This window comes from Vulpes lagopus, chromosome 13, assembly GCF_018345385.1.
Source record: "Vulpes lagopus strain Blue_001 chromosome 13, ASM1834538v1, whole genome shotgun sequence".
Classification (NCBI taxonomy): Eukaryota; Metazoa; Chordata; class Mammalia; order Carnivora; family Canidae; genus Vulpes; species Vulpes lagopus.
In genome coordinates, this window is record NC_054836.1 from 2,363,775 (window position 1) to 2,388,734 (window position 24,960).

General features: G+C 35.5%; 1 protein-coding gene and 1 pseudogene across 1 annotated transcript in view; one reads left to right on the top strand and one right to left on the bottom strand.

Annotated features, from left to right (window-relative positions):
* Positions 1-24,960, bottom strand: part of GRM8 (glutamate metabotropic receptor 8) — a 748,335-nt gene that overhangs the window by 447,750 nt on the left and 275,625 nt on the right. The window lies entirely within an intron of this gene.
* Positions 21,875-22,332, top strand: LOC121474654 (annotated as a pseudogene).

Sequence of the window (24,960 nt, forward strand, 5' to 3'; positions counted from 1 at the left end):
AAAAAAGGCAACAAAACGCAATGTGGGATACTGAATGGAATCCCAGAAAAACAAGACATTAGTGAAAAAACTGGTTAAATTTGAATAAGGTCTTTATTTTAGTTATGGGTGTTATGCCAGTGTTAATTTCTTGATTCTGACAATTGCACTATGGTTAACTAAGGCTTCAACCTTGTGGTTGAACCTTGTGATTTTGTCTACCCAACGTAGAGCAGGGATATTTGGAAACTCTATACTAGTTTTGCAACTTTTCAGTAAGTTTAAAGACAGTTCAATATCAAAAGTTGAAAGAAAAGATACTGTCTTTACTCCAACAGAATTGAAAATGTTTTTGAAGAACTAAATGTATTTTTGAAGAGAAAGACCAAATTTGGGGGGAAAACACACTAATGTGAAAATAATAGCAAGAAAACTACATTTGCTCCAAAATTTCTACTTTTTGGCAATTATAGCTTAAGAATTTGTATCAAAAGTTCTGCCCCTTATATTCAACACATTTAAGAGTTTCTAAAAAATAAATAAATAAATAAATAAATAAATAAATAAATAAATAAATATTTCTATTCCTCAACTATAATCAATCTTAATATTCCAATTTTAGCAAAGGCATTTGACCCCTTCCCAAAGAAGGGACCTTAAGAAGTTCTTTAACATCTCTTAGTTATTTTCAACTCTAATTGGGAAAAACCTCTAATACATTTGATTTGAAGCCCAAATGAACCCTACGGCTAAAATGGACAATTAGGGCAGTTTATTTTACTTTCATCCGCTGAAATGTTGTATTTATTTGCTTTCTCACATCATGATAAAGCCAGGTTTGGTTTCGTTTTTTGTTGTTGTTGTTGTTGTTGTTGTTGTTGTTGTTTTTCTTTTTTCTACTCCTCTATCCTATTCTCTCCCCTATTTAACGGTGTCTGTCAGAAGAAGAGCTATCAAGAGGCAGCTATGCAAGTTAATCAGTCAGGGCCTGAGCGCCCAGGAACTGTTTGTTACAACAGCAAAGGGAATGAAGCATATATAATGAAGCCTCCAAGCAACAGACTAATTAATACCTCTCTCTTCTTTGAAGAAAATGACCCAATATTGAACTCCAGTGGATTATACAACATTTTAATTTACTATCTGCTAAAAGGAAGACTACTTTATAAAATGCATTCCTATTTATTCATTCACTGATAACACTAGTAGTCATTCAAATTGGACCCCCTGGCCAAGGTCTTAAAAGAAACTTGACTAGGACAAGTAGATATTTAATATATGTCATTATACTCATGCCTCTTGTTTCTACTGAAGCAGATACCATATGGAAAGAATTTTGTGTGTTGCTGGCACACAGGGCAGCCAGTAACCCCTACTTGTTGCTTCTTCCTCCTCTCCCTCCACTTTTGTTCATGTTATTATTGGCAAAGTGCTTGCAAAGATTTGCTTTCCAGACAACAATTCAGAATAAAAGGTAGGAGATAACCACTTAGAAATAACAGAGGAAATCTAGTCAAATGAAAAACTGCTGAGGAATTAAGAGAGGCAGCATGACAAAATCCTACACCTCACTTTGTTGCCAGGCATGGGAACATGAAAATCTTAAGCCTCCTGGAGCCTTTCCTCACCTGTGTACTAAGACACTGGAGCTAAATGGCCTTAAATGAACTTCCCAGATTAAAAACGATTCTGTAATCAAATGTTCCTCATGTTGCCAGATCTAGCAAATAAATATACAGATGTCCATGTTCCATGCAATATTTGGGATATACCTACCCTAAAAATTACTCATTGCTTACCTGGAATTCAATTTAACTGAGCATCCTATATTTTATCTGCCAGTTCCCCTTCCCCTTTCTGAGAAATTAATAAGTAATGCTATAATTTAACTTCCAGGCTTGGATTTTTCTATGAATCCACCACTTCCTCACTGTGGTACTCAAGCAATTTATTTAATTTTTCTAATTATCTTTCCTCATCTATAAAATGGGATAATAATTATTAGAACCTGCTCATAGGATTGTTGTGGGAAGGAAGTCAATCTATACAGTGCTTAGCAGAATATTATGCATCTAATAAATGCTTGCTCTTATTATTGTAATTATTTTCTTATTATGTTTGCATTGAATAAAGTATTTGTTGAAAGAGCAAATAAGTCAATAAGCAAAGTTTGGTTTGATCAGAAAGATAGAAAATGTCTTTGCTGAGCAAGGTGGAGGGAGAAGAAGAGTGTGTGAATAAATTGAGACTTCCTAAATTACACTGTAAGATTTTCCTGTAATCCCTTAATAATAATTACCGTCAGGCTTCAGAATGAGGAACGCTTACAGAATTTTCTTCCAGTGTTTTATACATTTCATTTTTCATTTCAACTCAGAATAAAAGGCAAAAGAATTGGAGTGAAACAAGTGAGATAAGCCCAAACAAAAATGAGGAAAAGGAAAATATGTAAATTAAGAACACACTTATCACTAGCCCTTAAAAAAAAGGAATTGACAGGGACCTCTAGTGAAATATTTCTGTCTAGAGGCTGGTTTACAATCCCTGCCAAGATTACCTGTGCCTGGATAGCAGCCAATATTTAAGCTTTTCTCTTCAAAGTGTCCTATCTGCCCCTTCCACCTTCATGTTCTCAAGAAGTCTCCTAAGAACCCATCAACACCAATACAAAAGCTATAAAATAACATTTTCCTCTTGGCTAGATGCAAAAACGAGAACAGCAGAAAGGTTCTCTATGAAACTTGTTTGAATCACTATCAACTCATTCTTTCTGCTGACTAGACGAGTAAAAAAACTAACAAATAAAGGGGGCCTTAAGTTTCCAGCTACATCAGCGGTTTCCAAAGACCATTCCTTTTTCCCTGGAGCCAGGATCAACATAAATGATTCACTGTCTTTATAGCTGTATTCATAGGTATGTGAGGGTATCCCACAGACTCAAATGAGTCCTTTGTCTTTATCTGGACTCAAGAGATTAATTATTCCTGTCAGTGTAAGTCTGTCTTCCTGTTAACAAATCCCAGTGGGTCTTTTTCCCTAGTCAATCAGATAAACTCCAGATTCCAACATTTTAAGGGAATTTTTTTTCCATTACATTGCTGCTTAATTGTGCTGCCTCTAAAGAATATGTGACTCTCTATAAGGCCTTCAATTTCCCCTCCTAATTTCTTTAATGAGAGACCAGTCTGACAACTTCATCAATTTCACAAGTATACACTGTTGTTTGTTGAAGAGGATTCTCAGTGATTATAGGAACTCTGTTCTAGTCTCACATTCCCATTTTAATAGTAAACTTTAAGAGAAATCTGAGGCAGTCAAGTTGAGAACTGAGCAGATTAAATGGCAGCCTTTGCACATGTATGTGTGACCTGCTCAGCAGAGAGAAGCAAGTTCAGGCAATTTTGTTATATTATCAACTATCTAAGAATAAGTGGCATTTTAAAGCTATAGGAACAAAAATGTGCATGTGAAAATACTTTCTAAAATTTAAGCTTATCACTATAAAATCAAGTATTATTAGTTTTATTTAGAGAACAAAGAGGAGAAAGATGCATAGAAAGCTACCATTGAGGTTTGAAAGTCTCCAAAGAAGAAATATGACGAGAGAAAAGACAATGTATTGTGGACTCCACTCTGTTCCTATTATTTCATTTCTCAGAGCCTCAGTTTCATTTATAAAAGGCAAATGATGAGGTCTACTTCAGAGTTTCTTATTTGATTAAACATAATAATGTATATAACACCACCAAAAATAGTGTCTGACAGTTAGTAGATGTTCAATAAAGGCTAATTTCCATTGTGCTCTTCTTCAGCATTCCTTTTTGAAATAAAAATATAACTGAAGAGGCCACAAATTGATTCCTTTATTACTTCCGAGCAGTTTCTTTATTAACCCTGTAGGAATCATGTCAGAATTCTCCATAGAATATACTAGAAGCAAAAGTTATTCTTAGACTTAATTAAACTTGGAAATTTTAACTTTTCCTCTCTCTCATAATGGTATTCCTCACCCAAGGTAGAGCTTACTATTAGTTTGAAAATGAATCATGAAGATAGACCTGGAGAAAGAAAAATAATCCATGCAATGGGAGACCTTCCAATGAAGACGTGCATCTTTCTCAATCCTGAATAACAAATCACAGAATCAGAGGCACAGGGGAGGGACTACTGTGTGACCACTCTTTAAAGGTTCCACAGATGATTCTAGCACCTGACAAGGATCAGGACACGGCACTGATGTAGAGCAAGCTTGTGCCTAGAAGGTAACAAAGCTTTCTATCAGAAAGCTCAACAAAATTAGTATTGAAACATAAGAGCTGAAAAAAAAAGCAGAAACCTGTAATAGAAGAGTCCCCTCTACATCTATAGACAAAATGGGACCTCTTTCCTTAAAGAAGAATTACATGAAAAAGAGGCATTGTCTACTGTCTATGCTCAACCTCGTGTACTGAAATACCAAATAGCACCTGACCCAGTGTATTTCACAAAGTACATTCAGTAAAGTTGTCTAATGTCATCAAAACAGTGAAGGACTGATCTGCATGGAGAATACACTTAGACTCAAAATCTACTTTATTGTCTCCTCAACAAGCATCCAAAACACAATATGGTGAAATCTAATGTGGGCAGATGGAAGGAGAAAGCTAGAAGATGAAAGGAGATAAGGCTAGTTAAGTTCATAGGAGTAACTCTAGGAAGACACTTGGAAAAAGAGTAGATCCATCCAGCTGTAAGGACTGGCTTGGTGTGATCTTCAGTTGAGAGAAAAATGCCACAATGAAGAAGTCTTAAGGACACACTACAGAGCATGGTGCCAGCTGCTAGAAGGAAAACTACAATTGACCAGACCAGAGATGGAAAGTCCCCAAGCTAAAGCTATGTCAGAGGCCTGGAAGAGGGGGAAAGATGGAGTGTTTAAAGGCAAATTGACAAAAGTGAAGCTGAGAAACAAAGGAAATCATTCAAAGACTATTTCTGATTCCTTGTTTTAAAGATGGCAACATTATCCTGAGCTTGGGATAAAGTCTTAGAAACTTATATTGTCATTATATTCCATTTGAACGAAAGGGCATGGAACCCAAATTTTGGATAGAAAAGGCTGAAAGATCCAGAGATTTCTGGCAAAAGGAAAAAAACTAAAATTTGCCTGTAATATTTGCTTACAATTATTATTTATTTGTGTATATTTCTTTTTCTCTTAGGGACTCTAAACCTGTGATCTTTGCATTCCACATGGTGCCTAGTAAAATACCTGACTCAAATATCTTGAGCTCAATTTGATCATAAATCATAATTTGATCAGATGCCATCTGGTCTGAGTTATAAAGTCAGATAAGCCTAGGTTGAAACCAGTTTCATCACTCATTAGCTGTGTGACATTGAAAAAATTAATTATTCTTTCTAAACTCGACTTCCTCATCTGAAGATGGAATTGTTGAAAAGACTGAAAGAGACAATATGTATAAAGTACTTGCTATAGTGCCTAGAAAATTGCCAGCATTTAAGAAAGGGTAGTTCCTATTATTTTTATTATTGAGCTCTTTATTTTTTCTTCTCACACACATAATCCATGGTATCTGATGCTACACATACATCAGTCAGCTAGAAATCCAAGTAAATCAATAAATAAGAAAAGGACACCAATCAATCTTCCAATTTTCCTACCTTGAGAAGATCTTGGCAACTGGTAGTGAGAAAAAACAAAAATCTGCTGCAGAGATGCATCATCTTTGTTATCAGAACAGAGTGAGATGATATCACAGTTATCAGGGGTCTTTACAAATGAAGACAGCTCTACTGATATAATGCTATTTCATTCAGTCTTCTTCAAAGAATCAAGCAATAAATAAATAAATAAATAAATAAATAAATAAATAAATAAATAAATCCATCCTGCTAAAAAAACAATTGAGATGCCTTAGCTTTTGAAGAAATGCATAAAACAGAAAATATAGCTTTAGTTTTCGAAAAGTAGACAATATTTCATTAGAACAGGAATAAAAATATAAATTAATGGAAATTTTCCCATCCAAAGACATTGTTCTTAGAATACTGGTTCAGAATTTAAAATGAAATCATTTTATAGTCTATGAAGTTACATTTTCTGAGAAGATGACTATCAGGACATAGCTAGAGACAATCATCTTAATATATTCTGGGCAGACCCAAGGAAATGTTAGCACTTTAAACTGAGACCTAGGGGTACCTGGGTGGCTCAGTCAGTTAATCATCCTACTCTTCATTTCAGCTCAGATCATGATCTCAGGGTTATGGGATTGAGTGCCACATTGGGCTCCCCACTCAATGGAGAGTCTGCTTGAGATTCTCTCTCTCCCTCTGCCCTTCACCCTCCCCTCACACTCTCTCTCTCTCTAAAATAAATAAATACATCTAAAAAAATAAAAATAAACATAAACTGGGACCTAAATTTGGCTTTGGTCTAGGCCCAGAAAAAATATTTATGTATGATTATTTCCCAGATACACATAAAAAAGAAATTGAATTGAAATATGTGAATGTCATTGGATTATGTCATTCTAAGCAGATAGATTTTAAAATCTAAACTATTCCTATTTTGAAAACAGAGACATTTAACTGTTCTTTTCCTGCTATTCCCACTTCTTATATGAATTGAGTGATACTGTAAATCCCCCTCCAAAATTATTTAGCAATACTTAAAATTCAGTAAAGAACATTCCCACCTCCAGGAGATACCTCTCCTTCATTATTATGGATGACTGACACATAAACAAATGTGATGCCCAGAATTGGAGCCAGTCCTTTTCTTGCAAATATTCACACATCAAACAATTCTTTCCTCATTTTCATAAAGACAGTTCTGGCCGTATTATCATAGCTAAAGGACAAAGTAGATAGCTCTCAAAACTCAATTGATCTTAGTTATCTAAGTCTTACTTTAAATGAAGATAACAGAAATCCTTTCTCTATGTAAAAAGGTTAAGCTTAAAAAAAAAAAGTGAACGATTTTCTGGTTCATCCTAAATAGGCTTTGGAGAAAGAATTGCTAAGTGTGAAACTCCTCTCCTACTGAATTTCATTGATCAAAGCATTTTGTAAAACAAGCAAATGCAAAATTTTGAGAGGCATTTAAAGGCCTTGTCTTTTGGAAGTTAATACCCTTTGCTTAATTTATCATTGATTTCCATTCTCTTTTCCTCTCTTACACTCTCACCATGTATAAAGGAATATAACAAGATTCTCGTTTGTCAAGAATTTAGCTTGAATTGTTCAAGCTCCAGATACTCATGGGGACTGTAAAGCATAGGAGGTATGCATTCATTTGGATCATATCAATACCTATCGCATCCCTACTATGAGCCAGGTTCTGGGTAAGCAGTGCTGGCTTACTCCTGCCTCTGAACACCACATAGCAGGTGCTTCTTGATATATCTTTGTCATGTTTGTTCACAGGGAGTACACTAATAGAGTCCCAGGAACTCGAAAAAAAGCACTCATCCCAGGCTGGCAGGAGGGTAAAGAGAAAGTGCCTCCCTCCACAAGCCTTTATTGCTTGCACATTTGCTAGTCAAGCACTGCTGGGCTCTGCTGCCCCATCACAGGAGGATCATCCAGCTCTGTTCTACCTCCTTACTCAACTGTTCAGGTCTTCAATATTCCTCTGTATCCATCCTAGAAGAGATTCAATGCAACTCCCCAGAGGTCCAAACTATAAATGGGGAAGCTTTCTTGCTGATGACCCCTTCCCAACCCTTCTCTACACCCCTCCTCTCCTCCTTCCAAAATCTGGGGCTAGAAGTATAAATAATGTTGACATATAAAATACTAATTTTAATTATAATTTTTGATTATACAAAATACCGTCCTGCTCAGAATGCTTTTCGACTTAATAATAATAATAATAATAATAATAATAATAATAATAGTAGTAGTAGTATTTATAAAAACTTACCATGTGCTAGGAAATGCATTTTACATTTCCTTCCCTAAGTGGCCCTGCAAAATAGGTATTAGGGCCAAGGAAGTTAAGTGTTGGGTAGGTCAATCCCTGACTTGACCAAGGTCAAACAGTAAGTGATGGAGACAATATTCAAACCAGGTCTGTTCAGATGCCAAAGGCCAGCTTTTCAAAACACCTCATGCTGCTTCATAAGGTCAGGATGTGAGAAGCAAAGCAAAAATAAGATTATAGCCCTAGGAATTTGCTGAATACAAATCTGTTACCCTTCAAAAATTTAACAAAAGCCAAACCAAAAGAAGTATTTAATTTCTTTCAACAAAAGACAAACACTGTAGAATAAGTTCAAGTAGCCTAAACTTTTGATTTGTACTACTGTGAGTAGAACATACAGTAGTTTATGTTTAAATGAATGCTGGCAATGGAGTAGAGTATAATGCACCATAATTGATTTATGGATACTGTGTCTCTTTATAACTCACAGTTAGCAATTTCCAATTTTAAACCAATCCCCTTCAATAAGAGCCTGCTCAAAACACTTAACATCATTTACTTTGAATACCTGGGGCTAGAGCAAATGTTGCCCACCATAATAACCTGATCAGCTAAGCCTGCAGTAAATGTGTTACTCCTACCACCCACATGTTGCTCTGTCCAGTGGTTTGCCCTATAGGTCAAATTCTCCCCTAAAACTTATTCTACGCACAGTATTCAGGTTATGTTGCCTAAGGTCTCAACTCCATTGCCATGTCTCCATTCATGGAAAACTCGGACATCTTTGACCCTAATTCTCTTTCTATATATCATTTTCCAATCTTTGTAAACATACATAAATATTTATATATACTTATGTAAACAATTTATTCATCCCTTCTGTACGTAGACCAAGTAACTCACTCAGGGTTTTGTTGTTGTTTTAAACACCGGATAGACTCTAGTTTAGGAAGAATGGTTTTACTTTCCCTATAACACAATTGTAATGACAAAAGAGCACTCTATATTCTCAATTCCCCCTTATTTTGGTCAGTTTCAAATAACTATCTCATTTTCCACAACTCTATTTCATTTTTACACACAGATACCATCGAGTCTCTGGCTTATCTCCATTTTAATCACAAGCATTATTTCTCTTCTCAGCACAATAATTTCTACAACTTGTGCAATCAATAGTATCAATTGACTGAATTATTTTAAATATATATAGCTAGATAGAGGAAGTTTTTTTTTTACCAAATATCATACAAACCATGAACACCAACAATTAACTTTCCAGAAAGCATTTAAGCATGTATTTTTGTTAAACATCTCTGTTCCTTCCACTTTGAAACTCATCAAGTTCAGAGCTACTCAATAGAAATATGATGCAAGTCACGTATGTAATTTTAAGATTTCTAGTAAAAGTAAAAAGAAACAGGTGAAATTAAATGTTATCATTATTATTAAAATATTAATATAAATTAAGTAAATTTATTTATCCCAACATATCTGAAATATTATCAATTCCAACATGTCATCATATAAAAATTGAGATATCATATACTTTTTAAAAAGATTTTATTTATTTATTCATGAGACACAGAGAGAGAGTGTGTGTGTGTGTGTGTGAGAGAGAGAGAGAGAGAGAGAGAGAGAGAGAGGCAGAGACGCAGGCAGAGGGAGAAGCAGGCTCCATGCAGGCAGCCTGACGTGGGACTCGATCCCAGGTCTCCAGGATCAGGCCCTGGGCCGAAGGTGGCGCTAAACCACTGAGCCACCTGGGCTGCCCTTGGATACTTTTTTGTATTAAAAAATCTAGTATATGTATTTACTCTCAATTCAGACAAACCACATTTCAAGTGCTCAATGCCACCTGTGGCTAGCAGCTACTATATCAAACAGCACAGGTCTAGATCAGTGATTCTCAACCTCACGGCACACTGGAATCACCCAGGTAGCTTTTAAAAATCTGGGTGCTCAGACCACCCTCAAACCAATGACTAAGAACCTCTGGGAATAAGACTCAAACACCAATATTTATTAAAACTTCCAAATGATGAGCAGCCAAAGTTGACAACAACTTATCAAAAACAGTATAGAGAATGTTAACAAACACAGGAATGTCACCACTTGTTTATTTAAATGTCAAGAGATGCAACAATGGAGCTCATAACTTGTATGAGAGCAAGAGAGACATTACAACAAGTATTCACAACGTTGTGAAAACCACTCAAATAAAAATGTGAACAAAATACAACAGGATAACAGAAAGGGAAAGAACACCAATTAGTAGACTGATAAAGGGCTAAGTACCCATGTGCTAGCTGATAGAGATTGTTAAAGGGCATCAGCTCAGGACTAGCGAGTACTTTTTGAATGGGGACCATTAAGCGGTTTTCTGTGACCTGAGCAAAAGGCATTTTAGCCCATACTATAAAAAACTCATTAATCAGAACTGAACTCAAATTTTATAATTTCTAATAGATGTTGAGCCACAATTTGCTTTTGCCCTATATATGGGGGGAAATGGTCTATTAAAGGAAAAGAAAATTTTAATAGAAAATTTAAAATTAATATATTATCTAAATAAATAAAAATAACTGACATATTCATAAATGAAACTCTTAATCTATTAGCTTGATGCACTATATATATTAAAAGATTATCAGAGTTATTCAATTATATTTGTGAAGAAAAGCATAGTAATTCAGACTTATTTCAAGTTTATGAGTCTTTTTGTGATATGAGCACAAATGCTCTTGAATCTATTTTTCCACTGTCAAATATGGTTCTTAGTATAAGCTTTCTAGGACATTTTATCCAATTTATCTACTATAGTTGTAAAATAAGAATATGTCTCCAGCACCCTCCCTACCCTAGGTTCTTTTTCTAGTATATCCTCATTCCCTTATTTGCTCAAAATGAGCTCAGAATGGTCCTCCTTCATGAAACCTCCCTGACTATTCCCCACAGCCCCTCTGTCTGTGTCACCTGGAATACTACAGACAAGCTTCTTGTTATACTTACTCATATAGACAAGTAAGCACAAAACTGTAATTTTTTTCTTGCAATACTATGAGCTACTTATGGGCAGTTTCATGTCTTTTTTGATTTCCTATCTCCAGCCCCAGCACAATGTGTGGCACATGGTAAGTACTCCAAAATATTCTTCAAGTTATTTTAAAACAGAAAAGGGCATTTCATAGAACCAAACCAAGAACCAAAATATATTTCTACAAGAATAAAAGATTTACACACACAAAAAAAAAGATTTATGCATTAAGCAAGGGTGCACAGAGATTTCTTGAAACTGATTATTTCACTTTAAAAGGAAAGAGAAACAGCAAGTATCTGCTTGTATGCTGGAAATTTCCCTACAAAGTAACATTATGATTTTCTCCCCTTGAAAGAAAAAAGCATATATATCATGATTTCTACACTGAGTATTAGGGAAGTGAACATGTTTTGTTCAAATAACAAAATAATTGGAGTTACTAATACACTGGTCAGCATGACCCAGCCAGGAAACTTGATCTGCTAAACTTACCTTCCTAAGTAATACAAAGATAATTGGGCCAATAGAAATAATAATGTGCTGCACAACGCTCTCCCTAGATCTTCAGAAAAAAATAAGTCGGCAAATAAGAGAATCACCTTTGAGAGAAACAGAATACTGTGGCTCTGGCCTGCTCTGAAGGACAAGAATGATAAGGCAGGGACAAAGGTTCAGAGGAGTGAAGGACTCATTGCTCACAGACCAGGGCTGTTGCATGTCTGCTGTAATGATTAAATGTCACTCCTGGGGCCCAATTCTACCATCCCAATCTCCCTTGGGACATAAAAATATAGAACCTTACAAGGTGGAGCCCTGTTCCATGAGACTCCTTCATGCTACATCTGCTGTTGGACTCATTCATCTGATACACAATGCCTAGACCATAAGTATATCTTATATTAAGGCCATAGGTGAGGTGGATGTTTGGTAGTTATTGGCATTGCCTCATTTATTCCCAATAATGCTCAAGATATATGAGATTTTATACACACACACACACACACACACACACACACGCAGCCCATAACATAGATAATTCTACCAATTCAACAAACAATAATAACCTATGCCAGAATAGGAACTCTATAAGCTAAGGTTATCTGCAAACCTCTTAAATTGGTCCTCCTTGGGAAAAAAATAGTAATACATTAATTCCAGACACATTACAAGGCCTTGCTTCTTCATTTCCTCTTTATTTAGGAAATCATCTTTTCCTTTTGCTCCCAAATGCAACTGCATCCCTAAAAATGCCAATCAGCCTTCATGTTTAGAAACTTACAGTATTTCACATATTATTTCTTTAATCCAAATCAGAGTCTTAAATAGGTTTTGAATTCATATATAGTCCTAATAAGCTTGGAAATAATAGTTCTCTCTTCAAAGAGAACAGTATTGTTAATTTATAACTGGCTAAGGTTAAATTAATAAATCATAATCAAGCAAAAGTAGGTCTTGAAGAAACTGCCTTAAGCCTCCATGACTTTACAATTCCATATTCAGCACTCATAATAAATCCCAATTCATGTGTGTGAATATATAAATATTCATGCATTGTTAAATGTGCACCTATAAATGCACAGGATACATATGCAGATGTAAATGTATTTTATGACTTCAGCTTATGAAAATGTCTCATAGACATATATTGGTCTTGGAGAAACTACCATTTTGATATCCATTAGATGTAATATATGAGTTTACCATTGTGTCACCATCATGGTATAATGCTATTGTCTAAGATTTATCTATTAGATAACTCAGAGGTATGTAAATGCTCTAGAAATAAAAAGAAAATTGTTAAACCATTAAATCATGGTCAATAAAACATTTCTGTATCCATCATAATCTAATCCTCCAACTCCATCAAGTTTTAGCAGCAACGACTTCCAAATCCATTTACCACTTTTGGGTCTTCCTCTGCATCCTTGTTAAATGATGACAAATAGCTTAGATTGGCTAACTGCTATTGAAAGATCAAGCCTAAGCCAAGCTTTGAAAACCCAAACCAATGATTAAATCAATAGAGTTGCCCAAATTAAGAAGCAGGCAAAGCTCCACATTAAATGGCTAAGCTTTAGTACTCCCTGAGTTCTACTGTTTACTCAAACCAGGAAGCCAGAATGATAAAATTAAACATTTGGACTGTGCTGCAGTCACAAAAGTTCTCAAAGAATGTTAGAAGGAAATTTTATCTCCTTTTCATATTGCACAGATTGAGGAAACCATTTGATTCAGTGGCTCAATGCTAATAAGCCTTAATTGACAACAATAAACTTTTATAAATAAACTACTTGATCCATGCTAAGTTTGTATTGGCTTGTAAATGGGATGGTAACAATGCTACAAACAAATAACCAAGGGATAGGAAAAAAGCTATAAGAATGGGAAGTATGTGTTGAATACTTTATATATTAGACTTTGTGAAGTGTCTGAAACGTATTATTCCATTTCATCCACATTGATTCATTCATTCATTCATTCAAATGAATTCACAGGTACACATATGTACAAATATATATCTACACATACATCCACATACCACTGGATATGAAGTAGATGAGGAAACTGAGGTCCAGAGTGAAGTTATTCCAAATCTCACAATTAGTGAATTGCCAATAGGGGCAATAGGCTTGGACAGGTGATATGGGCTTCCAGTACTGAGATCTAAGCCAACCAGGGACACAGGCAGTCACAGAATTACAGCATAGAAGGCAGAAGTCCACAGATTCATTTAAGGTAGAAAGACATAGGAGGAAACAGCTCTTGAGTATAAATCAGGGTTCATGTTGAGATTCAAGTCTCACATCAGAGAAAAGTTAGATATCAAAAAGGAAGCATTTCAGGATTTGAAAAAGCCCCTGGATGCTTTGGCCCAATTTATAAGACACCAATCTGTGCTAATTGTGTATAAGCCCATGGAGGCAGAGGCAGGGTCTGCCAGTCTTTGCAACTGAACACCAGCTCTAGGATGAAGACCACTTATGCTTCTAAAATCTCCACTACAGAGTTCCAAATGTGGTGCTTTCCTCTTTTCCAATTATCACTATCCTCATCTCCATATTAGAAAAAAAAAAGCAAGAACAATAAGAAATCTACTTAGTTCAGTCATCTGGGAAATGCCATGGATAATACAGTACTATGGGTCAAATAATGCATTCAAGAACAAGTCAATTTAGCGGGGAAAGAAAAATCAAATTGCTTATTTTACGTCATGCAGAGCAAAAAATAAAGAAAGAAAGAAACCATTTGAATGTTGTGCTTTTCAATATATTGATATTGGGTAGACATAAGCATATTCACCAGTCATCTCCACACTTTGTCCCTTTGGTATATTATTTTTTAAACTGCCTTTTCTTCTTGGAATCAAATATGTTTATCCTTTTGGGATGCTTAATTCCTTAATGTCAATCAATTTTTTTTTCACTAAGCAAGCAAGTTCTTTGTTTTTTCAACTAAATTCTTTAATCAGCTTTTGTTCAGAAACTGTTTATTTCTATCTGCATTACAAATGCTAGATTTAACCAATCTCTCAACCCAAGATAATACAAGGAGGAATCCTGTCAGTTCACCCATTCCTCTCAGGAACAAGACAGTGTATTCTGTATTTTTGAGGAAAAGAAATAATAGGATTAGACTAAGATTGAGGATGAGAGGATGTCAGACCAAAGGCATGTGGTCCTTCTAGAGTCTTCCCATCTTATATGGGGAATTGTAATCCATTTGTGCTAAATGTTTTGAGTATTCTCATTATGCAAAAAACATTAGAGCCTAGTATATTTTGTTACCATAGTTCTGCCTACTGGGAACTATAATTAAAGCACATTTGAGCAAATGCAATTTTATTTGTTATTAAGCAACTAAAAGCTTAGTCAACCTTGCAAATATGGCATTATTTTAGGATTATAATATGAGCCAGCCAGTAAACTCTATTAGGTCCTATCTTTATTAGCAATGCCTCCTATTCCTTTTATAGGAGACTTCTATACTATGTAACAGTGGTTCTCAACCTTAGGATGCATCAGAAGATTTGTTAAAACAGTACTGAGCCAGGCTCCCATTCCCTCTGATTCCTTAAATCTGGGATAGAGCTCTGAAATTTGCATTTCTAATATGTCCCTAGGGCATGCTGATGATGCTCATCTGCAGACCACACTTCAAGAACCACTGCTATACAACGTAGTGGTTAGAGCTTTGGAGTCAATCCCACCTAGGTTCATATCCTGGCTTTTCTAATAGCTATATGTCCTTAGGCAGCCTACTTCATCTCTCTAAGCCTCAGTTACTTACTCCAGTTAGTGGACATAATAATACCTATCCAATAGGCTTACCATGAGAATTAAATGAGATAAAAATATAGAAAGTACTTAGCCCAGTGCCTGGCAGGGGAAAAAAGTAATGCATGGAAGTGATCGGTGTATTATTATTATTATTGTTCTTAATTGGATAAGTATACCAACAGCTACTTCAAAGTATTTATAGCCAGCAGTGTGCATCAGACTCACTTGATGCACAGGTAAAATTTTTGTAAAATCTACACAATGAGCTACCATCCCCCTCAGAGATTCTGATACAGTCCATATTTCATTGACTCTAAGATGCCACCAATTATAAGATGGACCACTATGTTATGTACTGCTAAGAAAGAAATTCTGCAATTATACCAGGATTAAACTAATAGAAAATACATCCATATTTCAGAAATGAGAAAATGTGAAAAAATGTACATCCTGGAATTAATAAAATACAGTAGGTACAGAGGTGAATTTGCGCTTGCCTCCCAGACTACTGTGATGTGCAATTATGGTTAAAAATCACTGACCTAGTCAATCTGCTAGCTGCAGAGGAAACCCAGAGTTCAGATGCCTCAAAGCTAAGAGAGCTCTCAGGTTGGAAGCCCTGGAACTAGAACATAGCCCAGTCTCATGATTCATTATATAATTCCATTGGCTATTAATGAAATAAAAACATTTCTGCTTGGTTTAATAGCATCTACATTCTAACCTTGGAGAGGACTTTTCCCACTGAATAGCTGTTACTCACATGATGAGAACAAATCAATCTATTGATAGAGCCAAACAGATCAGAGGACAATTTAGTACAGTCTGCAGGAAGTGTCAAGCCAAGACTTTTCTTCACAAACATGAATCCCAATCCTGAGATTTGAGGAGCACAGGGGGAATCTTTTAAGGAACACAAAACACAATCTCCATTTAGAAGAGAAGGGAGGATGGTCAAGGTCCCACACATTACTGAGACTGCCCATGGTAAGTTTTTATCTTCCATCTTGATTTTTAAATTGTACTTTGTAAAGTGTTGGGGAAAAGAAGCTGATTTTGTATATTCTTATTATTTGAGCAAATTCATGGTAGATGCAATTTCCCTTCAGCCTAAGAACCTTGTATGAAGACATTAGTAGCATATGACCTCCTTCAACTTTATACTAATGCTCTCACCCATAGGAATGCATTCATTCTGTAACAAAACATCGAATATGACAATATCCTCTGCATTTCTATTTGGGAGCTTACAATTTCTAATAACTTCAGCAAATGGTCTCTGGTAGTCTCCATATGTGAGTGAATTATAACAAGAAAATAAAATAATAATAATTTTAGCTCCTGAAAATTCTAAGAATGTAAATCACTAATGAAATGTTGAAATAAAACTATAGTTGTATTTGCAAATTTCCAATTATGAAAATTTCATTTAACTCTTTCCTATTTGTGACTACCCAGTCTCTCCTTAAATGAATGAGATCACTAATAACTACTAGTTTTCTAATGAGGACTCATTCTAGATAAGACAAACAAACATAAGATGTATAAGTCAAGGAGTACAAAGGACATTTTTAAAGGTCCAAATAGCGACAAACTATAGGAGTCATAGCTACAATTGAAAAATACATGAGTTTGGATGATTTTCTCACTGTATTGGAACCACACACACACACAAACACACACACACTTCATGAAATCTATACTTCCAAAAATATTTTTTTTGTATGTTGGAAACCTCTCGTGGTCCTGGCTCATATTAAATTCCTTTCTATTGTTATATATTCAAGATTTACCACAATAATGTTTTCAAAACTGTGATGTTCTTAAAGCTTCATGTCTCTAGTTACAGACTAGGAAATACAAGATATCATAAAACAACAAAAATGTCTACATAATTTAAATGATTCCACATGTAGAATATAATTTAATATGAAATTCAGTCACCTGAATAATGACATCCTAGACACTGGTCATTAAGAGTATCTGTCAACTTAAAAGAGAAGGAAGCAGCAATATCATTATAGGAAATTAGTTTCTGTTTTACTATAAATATAGAAGATGGTATTTTTAACCAATCTATCTTAAAGGTTTAATTACACAATGAATGCAATCCTTACTTTCCGTATAAGGAAAAGACTGAGCTTGTAATTCTTCAATTCCATTCACCAATTGTAATATCCAACTGACTCATGTGACCTTTCCACAAGGATTTATCATCATTGAGGGAATCTTCGAGTACCTTATCTATTTTTCCCAAAACATACAAACTTATGTTTATATGTTTTGGAAAAACATATAAACATATATAAAGTTTGATGTCATTCATGTATTTGCTGATTTTAAATATTTTCAGTTCCTTGGAAGATATAAGAAAAAATTTAAAAATAAGCATTAGCAGTGCCTTGGAGATTCTGGTTTGTTTTAGTAAAAACAGCAATTATTTCAAATCCTCTGCTGATTAGAAAGTAGCAAATCTCACATGATATGTCAAAGCGTTTTGATATTATGTTTTGCACTCCCATGAAATGCTATTAGCATCTCTAATAATTATCTGAATGTTCAACTTTTCCCAATATTCTTCTCTCAGTCTCATGTGTTTGTTAGATTATTGTTTACCTAAGAAAAATATGCTACAAAGAGGCCCACACAGGGATGCCTGGATGGCTCAGCAGTTGAGCATCTGCCTTCAGTCCAGGGCATAATCCTGGAGTCCCGAGATTGAGTCCCTCATTCGGCTCCCTACATGGGGCCTGCTTCTCCTTCTGTCTGTGTCTCTGCCCCCCTTTTTGTGTCTCTCATGAATAAATAAATTTAAAAAAACCTTTAAAAAAGAGGTCCACACAACAATTTCAGGAGGAAAGAATAACAGCCAAATACCCTTTCCTTCTTTAGTATAATATCTAGAATTCCAGAAAATGTAAGTCACGGGGTAATTTAGCCCACTTCACCTTCAGAGAAACTTCTAGAAATTTTCAACTTATCCTTGTATATGGAGTGGAGTAAGTAAATTAGGTGCATGAATAGTAAGGCAGATTAGACACAGTTTCAACAGCTATACTCAGAGGGTGCTAATTAATAGAACAACATCAATCTGGTTCCAGGTTTCGAGTATCATAGAAGGATTCTTTCCTAGGTTCCATTTGTTTCAACATTTTACTCAATGTCCTGGTGAGAACAGAAGAGAATCATAAAATTTGTAAAAGGGAAAGTGACCATATTAGATATTAGATGACTCAATTAGGATTGAAAGAGAGGCTGACAGGTGAGAAGAAAGGGCTAAAATAATAAAATGAAAAGTTTTGAAGTAAACTTTAAATGAGGTGATTAAGTCCAAAAGGACAGTAGTCTTGTACAGAATGAACAGTAGCAACAGTTTAGTAGCAATCCATGTTTAGATATTTTAGTCTTTAGAAAGGTTAATATAAATCAACAGTAGAAAGAATATTTATTGAATGAATGAATAAAATAGTGTAGAATCAGTGGGAGAAAAGGGGAGGGAAAAAGAAAGAAAGGGAGGTAAAGGTATGGAGAGGAGGAAAAAGGGAAGAAGAAGGGAGGGGGAAAGGAGAATCTGTATGAAGAGTATCAAAAGCTCCATTTGTTTCTGTGCTGCCAAGACCAGCCTCAAAGTACTGAGGTATAAATATAGACAAATTGGATACATTCAGGGGTAATCTGAGACATACAAACAGTCAAATCAACAAATCAATTAACATTCAAGAAATTCTTGAAGGAATCAGGCACATTTAGCCTTGGAGATCTGATAATCATGTCCAAATGCCCTAAAAACTTTAAAGGGAAAAAAATTAGAAGGTAAGTAAATAAGCTGAGTGCTTGAATAAGAAGGCATATTAGTCACAGTTTCAACAGCTATATCCAGAGAGTGGTAATTAATGGAACCGTATCAATCTGGTTCTAGGTGTCGAGCATCATAGAAGGATTCTGTCCTAGGTTCCATTTGTTGTAACATTTTACTCAATGTCTTGGGTGAGAATAGAGATATCATCATAAAATTTGTTACAAGGAGGACAAATGAATGGAAGGCATAAAGCAGCAGAATTAGATTCTGTTAAAGTAATTCAGTGTCAAGAGTTCTCCAAAGATGAAATGGCTCAGTTCTCAAAAGATAGAGCTACTAACCACTTTCTCCAGGATATATTAAAGCCCTGACTGGAAGATCCTTGGCACAGCTTTTGTAACAGTAATTCAAGCATAAGATAGGTGGGGACTAATTTTTGAAAGTCCCTCCCAACCTTAAGATTCCAATATTTAAACATTTTTCTTTGGTGTAAAGTAGGTTCTTGCAAAAGATTTTCTCTTATAAAAACAATGAAAACAAATGGTTAGTCTCAGGAAGATGATCTAAGTGTTCAGAAAACCCTAAGAGAATCTTCTATTTTGTTGCATGTTTGCTCTCTAGAGAACTAATCTCCTTCCCCTGGAATGTATTAATATCTGTTTGTCCTCTGCTATACTGGCTGACTTTGGGAATTTGCACACAGCACACTTTATCTTGCTAAATATAATAGTCTGTCCAGCATTCTTCCTTTATGAGAAATCCCTATTCACTTTCATAAATTATGTGAATGGATCTGAAGTGTATTTTGCTTTCTTCAACAGAAACTATTCCCAAAAGTAGCCTGAAAACATGCCAAACATCTGCTCCTACACACAGTTCAAAATATGATATTGATATGTATTATTATGGGTGAATTCTGAGTACAAGGCAAAATTACTCCTGAACAAATTCCACCTCCTCCCACAGCCTAGTCACAGGAAGCTCAAGGAAATCAGCATAATTCTAATATTTGCTATGCTAGCTGTAACTAACCAGGTAAGCCTGATAAAAGCTTACCATTTCAGAACATTCCAAAATCTAATATAAATTAGATAAATGTAGTATGATAAATATTTCTCTTATTTAACAAATATTTTAAATATTTTTTTATCATTTGCTGTACTTTCATATTCAAAAATGTGGTTTTTCAATTCTATGAGTTCTTGGGTGCCTGCGTGTTTTGAGTCTATTATTATATAGGCCTACCCCATCTTTTTTTTTAATTTATTTTTTTATTTTAAATTCAATTAGCCAACTTCTAGTACATCATTAGTTTTAGATATAGTGTTCAATAATTTATCAGTTGTGTATAACACCCAGCGCTCATCACATCAGGTGCCCTCCTTAATGGCCATCACCCAATTAGCCCACTAGCCCCCTCTAGCAACCCTCAGTTTGTTTTCTAAGTTAAGAGTTTTTCTCCCTCTTTTAATAATCAAATGCAATTAATGTTTATCATGGCATAAAGAAAGGTAACCAAAATCCCTAAATCCTGAATTCTTTCTAGTCATCTACAGAAGCCTCTTCCATGCACAGCAAGTTCCCTAACAGTTATGTTCATAAAGACGTTCAGAGTAAATACAACCTACAACTAGGGCTTTGGCCTCAAACACTCCTTTGGTCTACTTCCCTGGTGAACTGGCCTAGACTTCATATGAGCTTGGCAGACTCCTCTTGTCCCTTGGGCTAAAGAATAATAAAAACAACCCAACAGCTAATCCTCTCAGTCTGATTATATCCCGATAAAGCCTCTGTTCTGGCACAGATTACATCTACCCAGAGCAGGCAGGTTTTCCTAACTGGTAAAGTCTTTCTATATACCTGTGCTGTCTAAAACAGTCGCCACTGTTCACTTAACACATTAAGTTAACTAAAATTAAATAGTATTTAAAATTCAGTTCCTTAGTTGTACTGGTTACAAATTCAAGTACTCAACAGCCACATGTGGGGCCAGTGGCTCCTGTATAGAACATTTTATCACACTATTGGACAGCACTGCTCTAGGATCCATTTTGTTCTTGACTTGGGCAAACCTTGGTTTTAGGGTTAGGCAGACTTTATCTTCCACTAAAGATCTGAGTGTGCAACTGTTTACCCATTTGTTCATTCAACAAATATTTATCAATTCCTTTCCTAGCAGCTTGATATATAATCATGAATAAAGAGATATAGTACCTCCTCTCACAGAGCTTATTATGCTCTAGAGGAAGACCAACAATAAACAAGCAAATAGCTAATAGAAAATATTATTTTTGTGAATTCAATGCTACTATATTTCCCTTATATACTTTAACCTCAAAGTAACAAGATGTTTTTGTTTCAAATGAGCCCATCTCTATAGTGGTCAGCCTTTCTCTTGATGTACTTCAGATGGTAAACACTGACGGTTTTAGGATTTACTTACTCTAGAGTGATTTTTAATCTCTTTTTCTTTAGAATTTCTGCACACAGCTTAATTCTTGCCTGTGCCCTTGATTCCTCACAAAGAGTTCTATAGGCTTTATAGTTTCAATTACCACATTTATAGGTGTGACAACTTTAATTATTTATATTCCCAAATATACAAGACACAACTAGACATCCCCTCCTGGAAGACTCTACCCTAGCTTCTTAAATCTTGTCATTAGATATTCAGAATGCCTCTTCAATTCATATTTCTCTTCTATTCCCAGTGGGCCATATAATCTAAATGGTCATTACTCATACCTGATTTACTGAAACAACCTCCCAAAAAGGTTTAATGTCTCAATTTCTCTTCCTTTCGATTAATCATGCCACTAAATCATGTTTAATCATAAGAGTCTGAGATTTCCCCCTCTCTATCTTCTCTACACACCATGAAAATGTATGCCCACAACAAGTTTATCTCCATCCCCTCCCTGTTTGGGATCACCTCCCTGCTGCTGAGACTACCACTCTCTGCAGTGGTGCTAAAAGGACCAACTCTGACAGATGAGTGCCTCAGAAGCTTGGCAGCCACCTCCTCTGACTTCACTTATCCCCATTAGCAGCTCCCAAAATGGCACCATTTCAAGGAACATTGACCCAGCCGCCAAACTCATTGGGGTGGTTGGCTCTGGGGCTGGGATTGGGACTGTTTGGGAACATCATCATTGGTTATGCCCAGAACCCTTCTCTGAAGCAACAGTTTATCTCCTATGACATTTTGGAAGCCATGGGGGTCTTTTGCCTGATGGTGGCCTTTCTCATCCTCTTTGCCATGTGGAAAAGCCATCTCCTCCTCCCATATTTCTTTCTTTCACATCTCTAATGCCATGTATGTTGCTTTCCCTATACCTCCCCAAGCAGCCTGGGAAACATGGTTGGTTCAGGATTCAGTAGAAGAAAAACAAACAGGGATCCCTGGGTGGCGCAGCGGTTTAGTGCCTGCCTTTGGCCCAGGGCGCGATCCTGGAGACCCGGGATCAAATCCCACGTCGGGCTCCTGGCGCCTGGAGCCTGCTTCTCCCTCTGCCTATGTCTCTGCCTCTCTCTCTCTGTGTGTGTGACTATCATAAATAAATAAAAATTTGAAAAAAAAAAGAAGAAAAACAAATAAATACTGTATGAATAACAAAAATAATGACCTGTTATTACCCTGACCAAAAATCTACCCTGGCTCCCTATTAGCTATAGGATCAAGTTTATTTTTAATGAACTTACTGCTTTGAAAAGATAAGGCTAAAAAGGAATGATTTTGTCATTAAAGTGAATGCTTCATTTAGGAGTAGGAATTATACCTGTTTAATCTCTAAAAATGATCTTAGATTTTTCAGGCTGATATACCACTTAGCTCCTACGATATGTTATATCCTTGCCCATGTCTCCTCCTTTTATCTAGTTAAAACTTTCCTAATCATCTTCCTCCCAGTTTCCACAAACTCTTCTCCTGCAACATACACACACACACACACACACACACACACACACACACACACACACAGGGGGGAAAATCTTTTAAAGATAATTTGCTGAGTTCACTGATACAAATGGGAGTTTTAAGAAGCACAAGCAAACTATTTCAGCATTATTTTGCCAATTTAACATACCTTTCCCATTTCCTTGCCACCCACATGAAGTCCACAGTATGGCTTTTTCCATAGGGTCCCAAGCTAAATAGCTTGAGTAAGTCACTAAATGGCTTTCTGCAGGCAAATTTTGGATCAACATCCACAAACTAAAATAATCTCAGCCTTTAACCTAAGAACCTACTGGTGATTGATAATTTCCCCACTGGCCAGGATGATTAAAAAAAATCCAACTCTTTAAAAAGAGATGCAATTGACATATAGCACTGTATTAGTTTCAGGTATACAATATTTGTATACCCTGGGAAATGAATACCACAGTAAGTCTACCTACCATCTATTACCACATAAAGTTGTAAAGTTATTAAAAATATTTTTCTTGTAATAAGAATTTTTAGGAATTTTTTCTTTTGGTAATTTTCAAATATGCATGACAGTAATATTGACTACAGTCACTGGGTTGAATATTACATTCCCACAATTTGCTTATTTTATAATTTGAAGTTTGTACCTATAGACTACTGTCACCCATTTTGACCATTTCCTTCCCTCTAGCAACCACTGTTCTGATCACTGTATCTCACAAGATTAGTTCTGTTTTGTTTTCCCATTTGTGTTCTTTTTTAGATTGCATATATAAGTTAAATAATATATCATTTCTTTCTCTGATTTATTTCATTCAACAAGGTCCATCCATGTTGTTGCAAACAGCAAGATTTCCTTCTTTTTATGGCTGAGTAGTATTCCACTGTATAAAAAAGTATGACATCTTCTTTATCCATTCATCTATTGGTGGACACTTGGGTTGTTTCCGTATCTTGGCTATTGTAAATAATGCTGCAATGAATATAGGGGTGTATATATATTTTCAAATTAGTGTTTCCATCTTCTTTGGGTAACTTCCTAGTAGAATTGCTGGATCATATGGTAGTTCTTTTATTTTTTTAGGAACTTCCATACTGTTTTCCATTGTAGCTGCACCAATTTACATTTCTACCAGCAGTGCACAAAAACATCCTTTAAACCACATCCTTGCCAACATCTCTTATATCTCGTCTTTTTGATAATAGTCATGTAACAAGCATGAGGTTATTGCAATGTTATTTTGATTTGTATTAGTGATGTAGTGCATCTTTTCACATGCCTGTTGGACATCTGTATGTCTACTTTGGAAAAGATCTATAATGGTCCTTTGCCATTTTCTAATTGGATTGTTTGTCTTTTTGTCATAGAGTTATATGAGTTCTTTATATATTTTGGAATGTTAACCCCTCATCAGATATTTGATTTGCAAATATTTTCTCCAATTCAGTAAGCTGACTTTCCATTTTGTTGATGATTTTCTTTGCTGTGCAGAGGTTTCCTCATTTCATGTAGTTCTGTTTGTTTATGTTTGCTCTTTCTGCTTTTGGAGTCAGGTCCAAAAAAATGACTGCCATGACCAATTTCAAGGAGTTTATCATCTGTTTTCTTCTAGAAGTTTTATGGTTTCATATCATATATTTAAGTTCATTACTTTATTGTGATCTCAAAGTAAATATTTATCTTCTAGGTGTGTTAAATGTCTAAAGAGCAAAACTATGATTTGGCCTTATTAGTAATTAAAAGTATTGAAAGGTTCTTTCTTAGAATGCTCTACCTACTTTTCAAAAATATCTATTTCTGGGGCACCTGGGTGGCTCAGTGGTTGAGCGTCTACCTTTGGCTTAGGTTGTGATCCCAGGGTCCTGGGATTGAGTCCCACATTGGGCTCCTCTCAGGGAGCCTGCTTCTCCCTTTGTCTATGTCTCTGCCTGTGTCTCTCATGAATAAATAATAAAATCTTTTTAAAAAAATCTATTTCCTTTTTTGAGGATTTAAGGTACAAAAGT